We start from the raw sequence: 19,620 nt of genomic DNA on the forward strand, positions 1-19,620 counted from the left end.
ACCCACCCCACCTCCCCGCCCTCAGGCAACCTCCCGCCTGACGCTACCTCGCGCCCACGGGACGTCGCAGCTCTACAGCTCCGCCTGCCCACGTTCTGGCGCCACAACCCGCAGGTTTGGTTCGCCCAGGTCGAAGCCACCTTCGATCTGCACAACATCACCTCGGAGACTTCGCGGTTTCGCCACTTGCTTTGCAACCTGTCTCCTGAGGTGGCTCAGGAAGTGGCGGACGTTATCGCTGCACCTTTGAGTGATGCCCCATACCAGCAACTGAAGCAGAGCATTTTAGAACGTACCACGGCGTCTGAGAGCGCGCGCATCCAGCAGCTGCTTACCTCCGAGGACCTTGGAGATCGCCGCCCTTCCCAGCTGCTCAACAGCATGCGACAGCTCCTGGGCACAAGCAACGTCGACTCGAACAGTGCGCTGTTGAGGGAGCTCTTCCTGCAGCGCTTACCACAGTCCACCCGCCTTGTCTTGGCCGCTACAGAGGACTTGACCCTCGACCGCCTCGCCCGGCTCGCTGATCGAATCCACGACGCGACTTCTCCTTCAGTCGCCGCCCTCCCTTCAACGCCACAGTCCTCAACCATGGCCCGCTTAGAGTCCCGGATCGACCAGCTCGCCGTTTCCATCGACGCCCTTCGGACGTCCTCCCATGACGAGCGCGGCTCCACCTCATGTCCCCGCCGCCGTCCTTCTTCCTCGACCAGTCGCCGCTCGCGCAGTCCTCGACGCTCGCCTATCTGCTGGTACCATCGCACTTTCCAGCCCCGCGCCCGTCAGTGCAAGTCCCCATGCGAATGGTCGGCAAACGCACCGCGAGATCACTGACGGCGGCATGTGACCTCGCCTTACAACCCGGCCGCCTTTTCATAGTCATGGATCGCATTTCCGGCCTGCGGTTCCTTGTAGACACGGGTGCCGAGGTCAGTGTACTGCCGTCCTCCAAGCGTGACCGCGCTTCTAAGTCACCTGGACCTACACTCCGCGCGGCAAACTCTACTTCCATCGCCACGTATGGTCTGCGGTCCCTCACTCTCGACCTAGGCCTGCGGCGCACATTCCGGTGGGTCTTCATCGTAGCCGACGTCCATCAGCCTATCCTCGGTTCCGACTTCCTGACTCATTTCGACCTTGACGTCAGCATGCGCCGCCATCGCCTGATTGACAGCAAGACGCGCCTCTCGATCCCTGGCGTTCTGTCGGCTGTCGCTCCCACCGGCATCCGCACGCTGATCCCAACATGCCCGTATGCTCGTATCCTCGAAGACTTCCCTGAGGTGACAAGGCCCTGCAATTTAAATCAGCCTCCCAAGCACAGCGTCACCCACCACATTGTCACACGTGGTCCACCTGTCGCAGCCCGTCCGCGCCGCCTCTTCGGTGAGCGTCTGGACGTTGCTAAACGGGAATTCGAGCACATGATCCAGCTAGGTATTATTCGCCCGTCGTCCAGCAGTTGGGCCTCCCCGCTTCATCTGGTGCCCAAGAAAGAACCGGGTGACTGGCGTCCGTGCGGTGACTACCGGGCACTCAACGCTCACACGGTCCACGATAGCTACCCCCTTCCACACATCCAAGATTTTACAGGCCATTTGGAGGGATGCAAAATCTTTAGTAAGGTGGACCTTGTCAAGGCCTATCACCAAATCCCCGTTGAGCCGGCCGATATCCCGAAGACAGCCATTACTACACCCTTCGGCCTGTTTGAGTTTGTGCGCATGCCCTTTGGGTTACGCAACGCAGCTCAAACGTTCCAACGATTCATTGCCGAGGTAACGCGCGGCCTCCCGGCTGTATTTGCCTACATCGACGACATCCTCGTCGCGAGTCCCAATCCACAAGATCATGAGCGTCACCTCCGGGAACTCTTTCAACGCCTTCAACAATTTGGCCTGGTTGTCAATCCCCAGAAATGCGTATTTGGATCTTCCGAGCTCGAGTTTCTGGGCCACCACATCTCGGAGCTGGGAATTCGTCCGTTGCCCTCTCACGTCCAGGCCGTGAAAGACTTCCCAGCACCCACTACCCTACGCCAGCTGCGTGAGTTCCTCGGCCTCGTGAATTTCTCCCGACGTTTCATTCCGCACTGCGCTGAGCTTCTACACCCACTGACTAACCTTCTTCGCACGACCAAGGGCTCCTCATCTGCGATTTCCTGGTCTCCCGAAGCTGACGCTGCTTTCAGGGCTGCTAAACAAGCCGTTGCCGATGCGGTACTTCTCGTACACCCGAGAACTAACGTGCCAACCCGCATCATGGTGGATGCTTCCAGTGTGGCCATTGGCGCTGTTCTCCAGCAGAAAATCAACTCCGAGTGGCGCCCACTGGGTTTCTTCTCTCGGAAGCTCCAACCTGCCGAGACTCGCTACAGCGTTTTTGGCCGCGAGCTGCTCGCCATCTACTCCACCATCCAGCACTTTCGGCACTTCTTGGAGGGCCAGCCATTCTATATTCTAACTGATCATAAGCCTCTGGTGTATGTCTTCCGTACAAACTCTTCCAAGTACGTCGCACGTGAAGTTCGTCAACTGGCCTATATATCGGAGTTCACCACGGATATCCGGCACATCAAAGGCACCGACAACGAGGCAGCTGACGCACTTTCACGCATCACCTCCCTCGGCACTTCTACATCGACTGTGGATTGGGAGGGTCTAGCTCGTGCGCAGATGGAAGACCCCGAGCTGCAAGCGCTGCGTGACCATCCCCGTTCCCTCCGTCTACAACTCGTTCCTCACCCGTTTGTGCCTGGCTCCCTCTGGTGCGACATGTCAGCGGCTACACCTCGCCCCTTCATTCCGACTGCCTTCCGTCGTGCGGTGTTCCAATCACTTCATGACATCTGCCATCCCAGCGTCCGAGCCACGCAGCGCCTCGTTATACAGCGGTATGTCTGGCCAAGCATCAACACCGATGTTCGCCAGTGGGCCCGCTCATGCCTCGCATGCCAGACCGCCAAAGTGACCCGCCACACGAAGACTCCCACACAGTCGTTCTTGCCCCCTGGCTGCCGTTTTGACCACGTCCATCTTGATTTGGTGGGACCACTTCCTCACTCTCACGCCTGTCGCTACATTCTGACAATGATCGACCGCTTCACCCGTTGGCCCGAAGCCGTGCCCATTCCGGACATCACTGCAGAAACGGTCGCCAAAGCCTTCGTTTCAGCATGGGTTTCCCGCTTCGGCTGCCCCAGCATCGTGACAACTGATCGCGGCCGGCAATTTGACTGCACACTTTTCACTTCACTCAACCGCCTGCTTGGCACTAAGCACTGCCGTACCACTGCATATCATCCCTGTGCCAACGGCATGGTTGAGCGGCTCCATCGCCAGCTCAAGGCTGCACTCACTGCGCGCCTGGATCGAGAGCACTGGGTCGACCACCTTCCTATGGTGCTTCTCGGCCTACGTGCCGTCCTTCGTCGCGACTTTGGCTGTTCAGCGGCCGAACTCGTCTACGGTGCACCCCTGCGGCTTCCTGGAGACTTGTTCGTTTCTTCGGCCCCCTCGCCCCAGCCGCTACAGTACCTCCAACGCCTACAGGACTGCATTCAGCACCTACGCCCCGTACCACCTCGGTCATCGGACCACAGCATCTTTGTCCACCCGGACCTTGAGTCCTCGTCCCACGTCTTCCTCCGACGAGACGCTATCAAGGCTCCTCTTACACCCTCCTACGACGGACCATACCGTGTCCTCCACAAGACCCAGAAGTCCGCCACCATTCTATTGAATGGCCGCGAAGAAGTCGTTTCGCTGGACCGCCTCAAACCAGCCTACGTCGAAACGCCTCCCAAGGAGCTCCCCGCGGATGTCGCTGGCGCACCCGTCGATATGCTCGACACCAAGACAGCCCCATCTCTGCCTCGTCGACGAGTCCATTTCGCCGTTCCGTCTAGGCGGGGGGCCTTGTAGCGCCCACCGACGCTGCTAAGCGCGAACGCTAAGGTCAGCGTTCTCGGCCGGCGCCTTGGGGCCGGCTGCGACAGACGAGAAAAATAAAGTTGGGCGGCGCGTGCCAGCGGCGCAAGCACGGCACGCGCTAGTCCGTTCTGAAAGCCTGCTAAGCTGGTCCTCTTGTTCTGGCGCTCCGCTGCGACCCCTCGGTTCTCGACAGTTCAATGAGATGTTGGAGCTTCACCTCCAGGGCTTGTTCCCTGGCCTGAGCTCTGCTGTCCCGTTCCTCCTGACGTCTTTCTTGCTCTTCTAGACGCTTCATGAGCCCTTCATTCCGCTTCATCAAGTCGGCGTTTTGCCTTCTGAGGGAAGAGATGGTTTCCTCGTATCTTGAATTTCGCTCTTGTGTCGGCAGTGAGGGAAACGGGTCGGTTGTCGACTTAGAACTGGCTATCACTTCCGCCCAGCTGATCTTCTGCTGATCTTGCTGTGGCTTATTTGTTCCATACACCGAGGAGCTTGAACTTGTCTCCCTTGTTATAGATGGCTGTCGGCCTCTTGATTTGCTTCTCTCCCTGACGTACAGGGGCGGCGGTCTTGGCTTGAGCCTTTTCTCGCACTCCTTGCTTGCCGTCTCGTGAGGTAGTCCGCATAGTTTGCACTGCAACTGGCAATCATGGTCTGCTTGTGGGTTCTGCACCCCGCACCGGTTGCAGATAGGTTTATCTGGGTTGGGGCATACGTCCTGCCGGTGGCCGATTTCTCCGCAGGCCTTGCAATACTGTACCGATCTGCGGTATGGGCGGCAACGTGTGTACGAGCTGGCCACCTTCACGTAGAAAGGGACGTGCGGACCTTCGAAGGTTATAACTGCTGAGGTGGATTTGCCGAGCATCCTCGCATGCAGGATGCCACAGTTGTTGGCTGCCAGAAGTTCCGCAAGTCGTTTCTCCGTCGTACACGCAGTGATACCGTGCACGACTCCACGCACTGTTCCTGGGAGCGGTTTGATGTACGGCGTCATTTCGTATGTGGCCGCCCCTAGTTCGATGCCGTTGATGGAACCGAGCTTGAGTGCGTAGTCCTCGTCGGCGGTGCTGGCAATTATCAGGTTCTGCTTCCATTGCGTTTGGATGGTTACTTTCGCGCAAAACTCTTTGAAAGGGGAACCACTTGCCCTTGCAAGTCCCTCGGTGATCTTCTCGTCCGGCCAGCTGGATAGCTTCATGCCGGTTCTTGGTCGGTACACCAACTTGTAATCATTCTCTGGCAGCGGCGGCGTCGCGCGTCGCGGCGGTGGCTTGCCGTTGGTTCGGCTTCCCTGATCTTTCTGACGTTGCTGGTTGCTGTTGGCTTGCATGCTTGATTCCACTCTCGGGTTGCTCCTCGCGTTAAGTCCTCCTTGCTGGTTCTGGGAGTTTCCTTGCTTTCCTCCCTCTTGTATGCGGTCCTCGTTTGGCGACTTGTTTTTCCTTGCCTTGATTGCTTGGAACCATGGGCCAGCTTGACTCAGCGTCTTCCCGCTGTTCTCATCGAATTCCATGTTGCTCTGGTCCGCTGTCGAGTCTTGACTATTGTTCTCTATTTCCATTTCGTGAGCATTGTCGTTCGTTTCACCTGCCATTCTCGATGCTCGCGAGGCCACGCAGGCCCGCTCCTGGGGCGCGTGCGGCGGTCGGAGAACGGCGTTCGAATATGTCGAGGTGCTCGTTGCTCGGTGGGTCAAGGTAAACAAATCCACTCACCGCTGTAATTGTGGTATCTTTCAATGCCGCTTGCCTTGTTGAGTTGAATGACACAAAATCGTGAAGTTTGGTTAAGGTTAACCGCAATAACTCGCGATAAAAGCAGCAGCCCATGTGAAGCGCGTCCACTTCACTAAAATAAAATAAAATAAATAAATAAACAGCGACCCGAGATGCACCGTATAGCGCGCCTGCTTCCGAGCTCAACACGAGTGGAATTATTACTTCAGCACGTTGATACAATCTCAACCGGGTCAGGTGGGTCGTCACCGCAAGAATCAAGAGACGGCAACGAACGCGGGCATCGCGACGATGAAAAATAGAAAAGACTGCATTCACTTCATTGGTACATAGTTGTGACTCTATCTGAGTTTCCAGCGGTTCTGCTTAACACGGGGGCCAGGACGGCCTTAAATAACCCCTCGTGGTTTTGTGGTAGACGTTGTCTCCCTCGCTAACTTGTGGATGTGTCAGTGCCTTTGTCGGGTTGTCAAGTGTACGACCTCTTTCCCTTCGTGCCTTCTCCTTTGGGTGCTCGCCTTTGCGTCTGCTCAGAGCGTAGAGGGGTGACGCTTTCTCGGGGATGAAGGCGATTATCTCGTCACGGGAAAACGCGCAGGCATGATTTCCACGCCTGAGGGATCCGAGTTTACAGAAAGATGATAACAGCGTCTCATCATGGGCAAGCGCGCAGGGATGTATCCCACACTTTGAGCGGTCGAATTTCAAGCTGGTCATAACAACCCATCTGCCACCACAGGAGGTCTCGAAGGGGTTGCAGCATCCAAGCACATCGAAGAGACCGGTAGACCCCGTGCCTTTGCTTAGTTTTGCCGCTCGTTCCAAGGCATTGCCAGGTGACACCTTCTGGAAATAGACCACGCCAAACCCAAGCCCACGTCAAGCCCACAACAAAGAAACAGCACCCAACTAACCATAAGAAATGTCAGGTTCACACTTTCTTCACATAAAACCTTATCGAAATCATACCCGCAGCCCTCGTTCGATATTACCGAGAATTAACAAAATGAGAAAACTAAACTTCAACGCGTATTTTAGCCAACCTAATATCTAACGTGTTGGTTTCTCTTGCCCGAGAAAGCCACGTTTATTAACAGACTGAGAGCCCATTGAAAATGATCAAAGGGATAAATACTGCGCAGTGAGTTACACGTTTGGTCAATGCTACGTGCCAGTACTAGCGCTTCCAGCGTTACTAGACGAGCTTCAGTTGTCAAACTCGGCAGCGTTGCGCGGAACCGCCACCCGTCCGTGCCTTCATGGCGCTGCAGTCGCACCCAGCTTCACTGGGTGCGAAGCCGGCTACGCGAACTGCCCGGACGAAACACGCGGTGCAGCGTTGGTGTATTCTGTGGTTGGTTGTTGACGGTGGATTGCAGGAAGCATGTCATCCGCGAAAGTGTAGCCTTCGCCACGTTTGTTAAGGATATTAGCAGACGATGCCAACGTGCTGCGTTCCTAGTTGCACAAACGGCTATCAAACAATGTCGACCGTTCGGCGCGCCACTTCTGTGCTCCCAACAATGCGACACTTCGCTCGGCGTCGAACAGAGCGATTCGTCGTGCCGACCGGGAACTCTCTGCGGAATCCATGGTGTGTGATTTACACTTTCATGAGCTGGACATCTTAAAGTGTTACGTGCATCAATGGACAGACGGTTGAAGTGCCACGAGACAAGTGTACACTTGCCGAGGTTGCGGTGCAGAAAGTGTTCCCAAACCTTCCGTCGTATCTGTCGAACCTGCCGGGAAAAAATGCAAAGAGCGATGTTTGGTGACCTGTTCTGGGCCATCTTAGAAGAGCTGTCAGAGAATACGCGGAGTCGTGTTGGGTGCCCCTTGCGCTTTCAGAACTGAGTGCACGCCTCAATAAATTTTTAACAGGAGAGCTGTTGTTTTGTTTCCCCGAGTAGCTTTCGCAAAAAATCGCAAACAATCGCGTAGTGATGACGTCCCTGCGCACAGACAACTTGCGATAGCCAATTGGTAGCTAATCAGTAGCTCGATCGGTAAACAATAAATTCCGCAAAATGCTGGGGATGACTTGGTAGTGCTTAGTCTAGCCCAAATACGTGACCAATACCTTGAGAAAGCCAATGAATAGTTAATCGATAATTGATCAATAAATTGCGGGAAATGCTGGGGATGACTTGGTAGTGCTTAGCCTAGCCCGAATACGTGGCCAGTACCTTGCAATATCTAATTGACAGCCAATGAATAAGTAATCGATAATCAATTAATAATCAATAAATTCGAGAAAAGCATAACCCGTAAGGTCAGGACCAGCTAGATGCCGATCAGCTCCGCTGTTTCTTTAGCCTTGCGTCACTTGTGCAAGCTACGGTAATTTTTATTCAGTCACGCGCATGCATACACGCATACCTTGCAGGAACCTTGCATAGAAATGCATTTTTATGCAAGGTTCCTGGAGCAGCGGCGGGGATCCAGTCTTGAAGTAAAGGTAGCGAGGAAACGTGCCAAGCTGCTGTAGGTGGAGTCGGTTTCCACGTAGGCCCAAATCATTTGCCTAGATTATGCCCCTTCTGACAGTTTAAGTCTTAGCTATATATATAGGGTCATACAGTTGTTTTTTACCTCGTTTTCTTTAATAAAGCATTCATTGGTTTACAAGCAAGTTGTGCTGTTATTTTTGTGGATAATAAATTTCGTCTCGCTTGCTGGCGTATCATTGCCCCAGACCAAAGTGATAAGCAAGTAAAAGCACCGAGAGAACGTGCCAAGCTGCTGTATGGGAAAAGTAAACTGCTTCAAAGGTTTAGGCGGCAGGAAGAAACACACGACACTTAAAAACGCAGCTTCTGCACTTTGTCGTATGCGTTTCTTCCTATCGTGCAGTTTACCCTTCTTTCAGTATGAACCAACTAGCCCGATATATCTTATTGCTGTAGGTGGATACCGCTTTCGCGTGGTATCAGTAATTCGGACTGTAGGGAGAACACCAGCGAGCGTGAAACACGCGCAAGCCGCCCGTCGGCACGAGCTCAAAGCTGCGGCGCGAGGCGTCTGCAGTGGAGCGCGATGGAACGGCGCCGCCGTCTGGCGGCTGCCAAAGGAGTGGCGACAGCGGCGGTAAGCGCACGGGCGGAGAGTTTGACAACTGAAGCTAGTCTAGTAACGTTGCAGCGCTTCTAGTGCAAAACGCACTGGGCTCTGGTGACCGCTTCAACTCCAAATAAACTGATTCATAAAGTGGCATTTAAAGCCAGAAAACAAAAAGCCATACTGTTTCTTCGCGCAACACCGTGAAAGGAAATTGCTTCTCCGAACGCGCTTCAGCAAATCAAAATTCTACAATGGTAACCGATAAACGCAACTATCCTGTAAGCATTGAATTACCCAAAATGGTTTGTTTCTACAAACCTCCAATGTCAATGCCTTTCTACCAAATCAGCGCGTCCACGAGCCACCACCGTCGCAAAACCAGCTTCGCAGTTTTATTCGCGTAACTGGCTCGCATAACAATCAACACAACGAAACACCGAGCCTAATGCGAAACCTTTCAAATTAAAAGAAATAAGTTCTTAATAACGATCAAACCAAACAAATATGCATCGCCACTGTATTTACAAACAAGAACCTTTAGGATGCGCCCAATTCCCCAATTACTCCCTCTTAATGTGCACTCGATTACGTCGTAATCTGAAAGTCATTGAGCCTCGCCAAGGGCAACAAAGGGCGCAAGACATACACTGCCCCCTCCCGTCACCTGTCAGTTTGTGTGGCCGCAGCTTTCTTTCTCGTCTCGGAGAGGGAGGCCGTAAACGCGAGAAGAATCGCCATTCTTACTTTGTCCTCGCTCTCCCGGCGCATTTCCCCTCATTGACCGTTTGACTTGCCCTGTGTGTACGCGCATACCTCAGCCAGGTTGACCCTTTCAGCCGCGTTCATACTCGCGGAGACGCGCCCTGTTTGGTTGTCATCCGCCTTTGGCGACGTCTCCGTTTTCTCAACCACCATAACGAGCCCTTTGAAGTTCTGCGTGATGGCCTGTTCCTTTGGCTTACGGGCTGCGGTGTGGCGCCTTTCTCTAACTTGCGCTGCGCTAAATACTTCGCTCGTTTGTGCCTTCTGAAAATTTTTTGCATTGCCAGACGGTCCCCGAATCTCTTCTGCTATCCCCAAGTGTCCGGTTCCTGCCCTGCTTGGCCGCCATGGCAGTCTCCTCTCCTTTGGGTGATTCTGGAACGTCGCCCAAATGCGGAGGTACAACAGAGTTTTTCAGCACCTCCTTGACCTTTTTAGAGCTGCTGAAACAAGCCTTGTCTCCGTAAGGAACGTCCTCCGGAATAGCCACTCTTTCTACCTTAGCGACTTAATTGCTCTCTTCTGCCGCGATTCCTTCTTTAACAAGCTTCAAAATGTATAAATGGCCCTCCGAATGTGCCAGCACCAAATTAGTTTCTAATTCCTCTGCCATCCCTTGCTGCGCTTTTCCCACTGAACAGGATGCCTTCTCGCTAGCGCCTGTTTCACTGCGTTTACTTGCTAGGGACTGTGCTTCCTGAGTATCATGCCATCAGGCATATTTCTGGCTTCGTTGCAGTGTTTTATCTCCACCGCGATCTCCTGAGCCTTGGGACGTGGGAGCCTTCGACTGTATGGGCGCCAAAACTTAGGCCCTTTTTCCTCAAAAGCATCTCCGAGCAATTTGAAAATAAGTAGGGGTATTGTTTGGACAGATTTTGCGATACTGCGGCTTCAGTCAGCAGTAGTCCGAACGGTCCTTCGATCTTCACGCTGGCTATGGGCAAGCAAACGCTATTCTCCTCAACTACCTGCCGGATCCACGCATGTTCCGCGGTAAAATCCTCAGGTTGCACATACGCAGGGTGGACGATGTCCATTGTCGCAGCCGATTCCCTAAGTACCCTACATGGCGTTCCGTTCACTGGGAGGTCGCGAAGGCAGGGTTCTAAGAGCGCCAAGTTGTCGTCGTCATTCACGAAAGAAAAAACTATTCTAGCCTTTCTACAGCCGATCGCAAGGTGTCCAGGCTCCTGGCAACGGAAACAGACGACCGGTTTTCTAGCCTCAAACGCCTTTTATGTTTTTCCTTCGTCTTTCACTGCGGTGTTATTCTGTCCGGAATTATCGGTCAGGCGCGTCTTTGTGTCGTGCACGTACAGCTTCCTCGTTGGGAAAGGGGCGCTTGTTTTTCTCTTTGCTGAATTTAGTGAATGCCCTGACGCGTGTTTTCTCGGATTCGCGACGTGCAGCGAATTCATCTGCTAGCACTGCAGCACGTTCCAAGCCCTTTTCGCCCGACCTATCTTAAATCCAAAGGCGCATCTCTTCGCTCAAGGACCCATAGAACTGCTCCTTGCCGATTAGCTCAACAACCTTCGTGATAACCGAACGCATCTTCCCCTTTTAGCCACTCGATGAAATTGGCTTTCAGCTTCAAGTGAAATCTTGATGAGATTCGCCCGGTGTTCTAGAGGCCTCCCGAAAACGGCGGCGGAAAGCCTCCGCTGAGAGCCGATATTTCCTTAGAAAGGCAGCTTTTACTTTCTGATAGTCCTCTGACTCGTCTTTCGTTAGCCTTGCAATTATTTCGGTTGCTTCGCCAGGAAGAACGGTCAGAATATGTTGTGGCCAACTCTATAGTGCAACCCCGTTTTTCTCGCTGGTTCGTTCAAAAGTAACGACAAACAAACCCACACCATCGTTCACCTTGTACGACAGCATGAGATCCCTTATCTTCACTCCTGCTTCACCTGAACGACTTTCATCTATTGAGAGGTTATTCGCTGATTACCTGGCCATATCCCGCTGCACGTCTAGTTCTTTTACCATGAGTTCATGAGCGTTCCGTTCCTCTCATTCCTTTCTTTCTGCAGCATCCTTTTGATCAGCTCTCTGCTTTTCTTTCTCAACTCTTTCCATTTCTTCTGCAGCGTTTTGTTCAGCTTTATGAGCTCTTTCCCTTTCCTCTGCAGCGTTTTGTTCAGCTTTCTCAGCTCGTTTCTCTATTTCTTCCCATGCTTCTGAAATTTTGTCCTCAAGAACCCCGCACTTACCAATCGCCTCAATAAGCTGCGGCTTTCTCTGACTTTTCCGGACCTCAATTCCCAGTTCTTCACAAAGTAATAACAACTCGGGCTCTCTCCTTTTGGTCAAACCTATGGTCAATCCCGAACGAGGACTTTCTTGCTCTGCTGTGACCTGAGGAAACTTTCAATAGAAGCCTGCACGTACAGAAACCAATTCGTCGTTTTAGAAATCACACGAGTTGAAACCTGGCAAATTCTCAAACAAAGTCAAGCGCTCACCATTCTGCTGAAGACAGGACGAAGGGTGGAGTATCCCCTAGCTGCCCCAGCTGATACGATCTCGACCGGGTGAGGTGGGTCGTCACCGCAAGAATAGCGGTTCATCTAATGTGAGACTGCGTAGAGCTGCGTCCCACCGCTCTTCAGTGTTGTCCTTGTCGTTGCGTAACGCGGAACAACGCCAGAGCATATGACTAAGGTAGATGATGTCGTTACATTTATCGCATGTTGTAGGATGGGCGGTCGGTTTTAAAGATTGTAGTGAACCAACTGTTGGTGAGAAAAGGCATCGTATTCTTATCTCAGCACGTACCAGATCAAGGCAAAAGGGCAGTGCGTTACCCAATGAACACTCGAAACCCGCCGCGGTGGCTCAGTCTGCTAAGGCGTTGTGCCGTTGAGCACGAGGTCGCGGGATCGAATCCCAGTCGCGGCGGCCGCATTTATACGGAGGCAAAATGCAAAAACGCCCTTGTGCTGGCGTTGTAGTGCCCGTTATATAACCCCAGGTAGTCAAAATTAATCCGGAGCCCTCCACTACGGCGTGCCTCATAATCAGAACTGATTTTGGCGCGTAAAACCCCAAAAAGAAGAACACTCGAATTTCTTTTGATGATGCGGCGGTCGTAGGCAATGCCGACATAGAAACAGTTGGGTGTTCTTTGAAATGCTGAAATTGTACAACCGTGAACCCCTAACGATAAACGCGGAATAGGAAGAATACTTGACCGTCGAATATCTTTTTATTGAATTCACCAATGTCTTTTCTTGCTATGCTACCTCGGAGCACGAGAGACTGCGGTGAGAATGGCATCGTTCACCATCGGTAACTGAGATTTGTACGTACAGAACGGGAATTTAGCACCGTCTCTCTGTCAAGTTTTGAGAGATCGAGCGTGGATTGTTTCAAAACAAGTTTTCAAATGGCTGAGAGTTTAGGAGAAATTGAATTTGACTGTGCATAAAAAATATAGCTTGACAAAAGGTGAAAGTTCATGCACCTGAGGAGTCTACTGAGCAGTGCAGCAGCTGCCTCAATTATTTGAACGCAAGCCGCAGGAGGCTGACGTGACGATGCAGTAGACATCCTGCCTAAGCAATTTGGATACACACGTCTATTAATCGTCGAGCACCAGGATAAGCTACAGTCATTGCTGTGAATGTCGCCCTTATAGGATGTTCAAGAAATGCGCAAGCTTTCAGACCAGCTCCTGTGCAGTAAATAAATTCAGTCACTTCTGCAACGCAGTTCACGATGATGACAGATATCAATCGCCGTGGTTGTTTAGTGGCTGTGGTGTTGGGCTGCTCATCACAAGGTCGCGGGGTTGAATCCCGGCCACGGCGGCCGCATTTCGATGCAGGCGAAATGACAAAACAGCCGTGTACTTGAATTTAGGTGCACGTTTAAGCTCAGGTGGTCGAAATTATTCCGGAGTCCCCTAGGACCCCTACTACGGCGTGCATCATAATCTGGTCGTGGTTTCGGCACGTAGAACCGCATCATTCATTTCTTTTATGACTGATATCATCCTGAAGGCTCCACTGACAGATTTAGTTGAAAGGCACCACTGGCGCATTACCAGTAGGGCTCATTCAAGCACGCGCGGCGTTTCTATAAGAACTTCATTAGCAACGCCTGTACTTTCAGTAGCTACGGCTACATAATACGAGGTTCAGCCCTTTTTAGATACCTTTTCATGGAAGTTGAAAGCAGAGGAAGATGCACCCTGCGCTACAATCTCGAGGAGATGCAGAGAAGGCAATGCGTAGGTCGCTTAAAGGTATACGGACACAAAAGTTGACGGGTGGTTTTCTGCGTCGGAACAAAAGTTGAACTGTTGAAAATGACGAATACAATAAACTGCTTTGAAAAAAAGAACGAGAAATATCTTTTTTGCGATTTTCTGCTGCACCTTGCCTCTAAGCGGCCGCCGGCAGAAGCTGAAATTTGACGTCATAACACCCAACCACGCGCTGCACGCGCGGCCAAGGTCGGCCACAGCCGTCGCACTGTTTCTGGGGGTGTGGGTCCCTTGCAGCGTTTGTTTAACCCCTTTCGGCGATCTTCGCACGTGGTCCGTCGAAACATTATCCGCGTCGGCGCTTCACGCAGGTGGTGCGTCTTCCCCCGGTCGTCGCTCGGTATTGACGCGATCGTCGCGGCGGATAGAAATGCCCAGACATTGCTGTTATAAGAGCATCGTCGGTAGTGACACGCCATCGCACACGTTTCCCAGAGACGAGAAGGTGCGTAAACTTTGGATACCTGCCTGTCAGCCATCACGCACATCCTGGAGACCTCTAAAAAATGACTTCATTTGCGCCGACCACTTTGTCGATGATGATTATTTGACCAGCCCGGCTGTTCTGCAAAGCCTCGGCATGCCGCTCAAAAGGCAACACCTAAAACCTGACGTTGTGCCTTCGGTCTTCTCACGAAAACGTAAGGCAGAAATGATCCGCGCCACGTTTGAAAAGACGAGGCAAAAAGATGTCAGTACTGTTTACGTTCACTTGCAGCCTTCTCACGCAGCCGGCAAAAACTACTATTCAGTCATCCACGCAGTGCTGAAGTACCCCGCCGCTGCCTCGCCTGCGTGAACTCTTGAAAAAGCAAGAGTAAAGTGGAAATGACAAATAATTCTTGCTCATATGTCTGGCGCAGAGCGAAATCTTCGCGCTACGGTTCGCGAACTCCTTACCGGCACAGCCGCCTTGGAATGGTTGTCGTCTTCAGACGTGTACTCATCACTGGTAGAGGCACCATAACTCGAATCCATGCTCGCGATGGCGGCGTCGGCGCGCTTCGAATGACCGCGGCCGGCCGGCTGGCTATCCGACGAGGGTGTCGTGACGTCACGCCTTCCAACTTCCGCGGGTCGCGTGGCATGGCGCGCGCTCACAAAAACGCCATCGGCTCAAAAATGAGCTAAGTGACTACTTCTTTTCGGTGCCCCCCACTGAGGATTCATTTTCAGCATTTTCGTAAAATTTTCAGATTTTGTGTCCGTAACCCTTGAAATAACCTTCTTGAAAACATCGAGCACGTCGAGAGCGCATGAAAAGAGGAACTGCTATCACAATAGACGCAAGCACCTGTGACCAAATGCGAGTCGTTTGAACGTCGCGGCGAAAACTGATTGCGCACGTTTTGCTTGGCAAGCATCTACCGAGACGTGTCCTACTATCATTTGCCATGACATGCCACTATATTCAAACCTTGCTACATTCTTTGTTAGAGGGTTTTCGGTCTGATATGGCAGTAGTGCCAAGATTGAGCGTTGAAATACGATGATGAACATATCGTATTAGGTGCACTTTTCAAAAAAAGTAAGGGCGCATTCAAATGTGACAGCCTCGAAATTAGGCCTTTGGGCAACTTCTGCAGAAGCAATAACAAAAAAGTAATAACCAGAACTTAGGTAATAATTCTACGGAAGCTCCGGGTATTATAGTAGGTCCACTTCACTTAGGCCCCTCTACAAACACGTCACGTTCTTTAAGCTGCTTATATATATATATATATATATATATATATATATATATATATATATAGGTATGTATGAAACTCTTAGATACCAAATTTAGTGTCTAGTATGCCTTCAGGCATTGCGCGATTTTTGCATGTATGGAGATATGCGCTACGTTGCCTGCGGTTGCTAAACTATGACGATAGAAGCTAAACATTTAACATAATTACGTATCTGCTTGAAAAATTGCTTTAAAATACGAGAGTGACTGCAACGACAAATAACTATTGGTAGATAACAAAACATTCATGGAGGCCCCAATTTGAGTCACCGTGACTAATGTAGCCTAGCCTAATCTAGAAAAGGGTTCTAAGTTCGTTTTATCCTAAACCAAAACTTTGTCTTCGGGTAGGTGGACGACTGCTTCTACGTTGTAAAAATGTCACAAATCAAAAAATCTTCTCCGCCAATAGAGCCTGGCATAGTCATTGTTGAAATTAAAAAAATGATCCGTCCCATTCCTCCATGTCAAGGAAAACCAAAGAAGACAATATTGGTTGGCCAACAAGCCAACCAATATTGGCCGTTATCTGCAGTTTAATGCAAATCATCCCGTGAGCCCCAAGGTGGCAGTTGAAAATACTTCAATAAAGAGACCTAGAACGCATTGCACGTTGTAATCCGACAGAAAAAAAAACATAACGGTTCTCAACGAACTCAGACGAAATGGCTACCCGAACGAAGTCATTCATCAACCACCCGGCAGCAAAGAAGAAACACTATACTAGACAAACTAAAACGCTTGACATGCCCCCGTCCCAAGAAACTAGTATCGCTATGCTGCGTCAAAGATTCCAGCGAAGCAATCAGCCGAATATTAAGAAAAGTTGAGCTAAACTTCACGTACTAATCAGTAACAACTTTGAATAGCCTTCTTCCAAAACGGAAAGAGGTTGCAAGACTCAAGTGTGGCTTACAAGGCCAACTCTACCGACTGTCCACTAGGAGCATGGAAGCAACAAAAAAAATCTAAATGACGCCATCAGGCACCACAGGAACCATGTCAAAACCTTCTCTCGACAACGCAGTGCCATCGCCAAACATTCCAAAGGTGGCGATTTGATTAGAGTTTGCTCCTAATTTTTGACCTACAGCGCTGTTATCGAATTTTCTTTGGTAAGCCAAAACTTCCAACGACCTGTGGAATGAGAACAGTCGTGCTCACCATCCACAGGTCTGGAGTTTCAGAAGCGGCGGCGAAACCACCCCGAACAATCGAACGATGTATTGATGAAACGAGTGGGCGGCCAGTTCAGATTTGAGAAAGGCTGCACATCTGCTACATAACTAAAACTCCGGCCTTGCCATCCAAGCAACAAGGTGTCCTCTGCTTGTCCATTTCAGCGATGCAATAGCACGTGGGGAGACTGCACGTGCTCCGTCATGGGCAATGTCACAAAGGAAATGCCCGTTCACCAAAAATTCCCGCCTGCGACAGAACCACAAAGGTGCGTGCAGCAGCAAGCCCTACTGTGCTTACATTCAGAAATTACAAATTTCATGTCGGCTGCTTAAACAAAAAGCTGCACTTACCGCGTGTGCTGAGTCGCTGTGCCATGATAGTACTTTATCTTTAATAGCTCACCTAACCTGCAAAATCAAAATCAAGGAACAACGACCACCTTGTTTATATTTTACCGTTATTATATTTTACCGCTGGCTAACACTCCTAGAATTAGTGCCAGTTGTAAAGCATAAATACCCCAGAAAGTGGATGGGAAAATGGCGCCACGGTAGCTGAATGGTAAGACTATCCCACGCGTAATGCGGAGGTGTGGGATCGTTCCCCACCTGCGGCCAGTTGGTTTTTCATCCATTTTCATTTCCAATTTTTTATCATTTCTTTTATTCAATTAGTAACTACAAGTAATTTCCCCTACATTGTCCTTGCAATGGTGTCAGTGTTTGCTGGCTTCTTATGATTTGATTAGTCAAAATCGGACCCCTCGGTTCCCTTTCTTCTCGTTCATAATATATTGCCACCTGTAGGTAGTGGGTCGAGGACAAGAGTGGGTCGAGCCCAACAGAAGAAAGAAGACCGCGCGCCCCCTTCTCTGCTCGAGCCAGCCCCGACGGTCGCGTCTTCCGAGAGCCAGCTGCTCTACGGGTTATTAAACCTTCAAGTCTACTTCTAGAGGCTCGTGACAAACTGGTGGAGGTGCGGGGTAAGCGTCCTCACGGATGTTGCAGACCCCTCCAAGGATCCGCGCTACGAATCCAGTGCCTGTCGACACTCCCGTGCATCGGGCCAGCCGCAGGATCAGGGGACTTTCCCCAGAAGTCGCCGACGCTACGGTTCCCACCACATCGACCGGTATGACCAGCGCCTCCCTTCAAACCGCCCCAACCGGTACGGGAAGCACGATGTCGAACCGTTACACACTTGAGAGCCCACGGATCCCAAAGACGTTTCATGGCACAGTGTTCGAAGACGTCGAAGACTGGATGATCGAATACGAGCGCGTGGCCTCCGTGAACGAATGGAACGACACGGAAAAACTCAGACACGTCTACTTCTACCTGGAGGATGGCGCGCGTACGTGGTTTCAGAACCGCGACGGGCAACTGCCGTCGTGGCGCGAGTTTTGTCGTCAGCTCCTGGAGACCTACACCAGTTCTGATCGCCACGAACGAGCGGAACGAGCGATTCAGGCCCGTGTCCAGTTGCCAAACGAAACTGTGACCACATACGTCGAAGACATGACGCGCCTCTTCCGACGAGCGGATCCAAGAATGACGGAGGAGAAGAAGTTACGTCATCTGATGCGCGGGGTCAAGGAGCAACTCTTCGCTGGCCTCAAACGGAGCCCTCCGAAGACGGTCGCGGAGTTCTTGTCCGAGGCCGTTACCATGGAAAAGATGCTTCTGCATCGCTTGAACTTGTATGAGCGGCAAGCGAACAGCATGTCTGCTGCTGACACTTTCACGGCCATAGGAAGCAACGGCGACTCACTGCGAGAACTCATCCGCTCTGTAGTGCGTGAAGAGTTGCAAAAGGCCGCTGTAACACTGCAACCTACGGTAAGCTCCATAGCGAGCATTATCAAGGACGAACTGCACCAGGCGCTCCGTGATACCTTGCCTCCTGCTAACGCTGCGGCCGTACCTCCTGAATACCCCCGTGCGACCTACGCGGAAGCCCTGAAGCGCCCTGCTTCCTCTCCGCCGCTGTTCGTTCGTGCTCCTCCTACGGTGTCAGTTCAGTCGGTGCAGCCGATACCGTACTACGACGCTGGGTACACGCCGCCGCCCGTTGTTCATGCCGCTCCATTTGCCCATCGTACGGAGCAAGCGGTTCACTACGTCGACGATAGACGCCCGCCCCCTCGGAAGTCGGATGTTTGGCGCACACCCGATTATCGGCCTCTGTGCTTCCACTGCGGTGAAGCTGACCACTTGTAACGACCCCGGGACATTCAGGAATACCTGTCCCAGCAGCGCTTTCCACCGCCTGCCAGGCGGCAGTCGCGTTCGCCGTCTCCGAGACGATTTTCACCTCCGCCCCAGCGGTATTCTCCCGAGCGGTCGACCAGTCACCGCCGGGAAAACTAACTGAGGCGATCTTTGGGGGCGAGGTCGCTGACGGTCGAAGCGCTGAAGACCTCCGACGGACGCAGTTACGGAAAGATACCGACCCGACACCACCTGCAACTGAACGGGACGACCGGCTTTCGCTCGATATACCAGTTACTGTTGACGGTTAGGCCGTTAGTGCTTTAGTGGACACCGGCGCAGACTACACGATACTAAGCGGCAAAATAGCAGCGCAGCTGAAGAAAGTGATCACGCCCTGGCATAACTCGCAGATTCGGACGGCTGGCGGCCACATCGTTACTCCGCTGGGCGTCTGCACGACTAGAGTTGAGATTCAAGGATCTACATTCGTAGCGAGCTGCCTTGCCTTACGCGAATGCTCCCGCGACGTTATCCTTGGGGTTGACTTCCTACAGGAGTACGGCACGATTATCAATCTGCAAGAGCGTCGTATCACTTTCTCTGCCGAACGAGCAATCGACGTGCAAGACGGCCGACGGCGCGACGACGTACTTCGTGTTTCTGCTGACAGTGTAACGCTTCCTCCACGTGCCAGTGTCCTCGTCGACGTCGCATGCTGTGGCTTACG

The sequence above is a fragment of the Dermacentor silvarum genome, chromosome 7, assembly GCF_013339745.2.
Source record: "Dermacentor silvarum isolate Dsil-2018 chromosome 7, BIME_Dsil_1.4, whole genome shotgun sequence".
NCBI lineage: Eukaryota > Metazoa > Arthropoda > Arachnida > Ixodida > Ixodidae > Dermacentor > Dermacentor silvarum.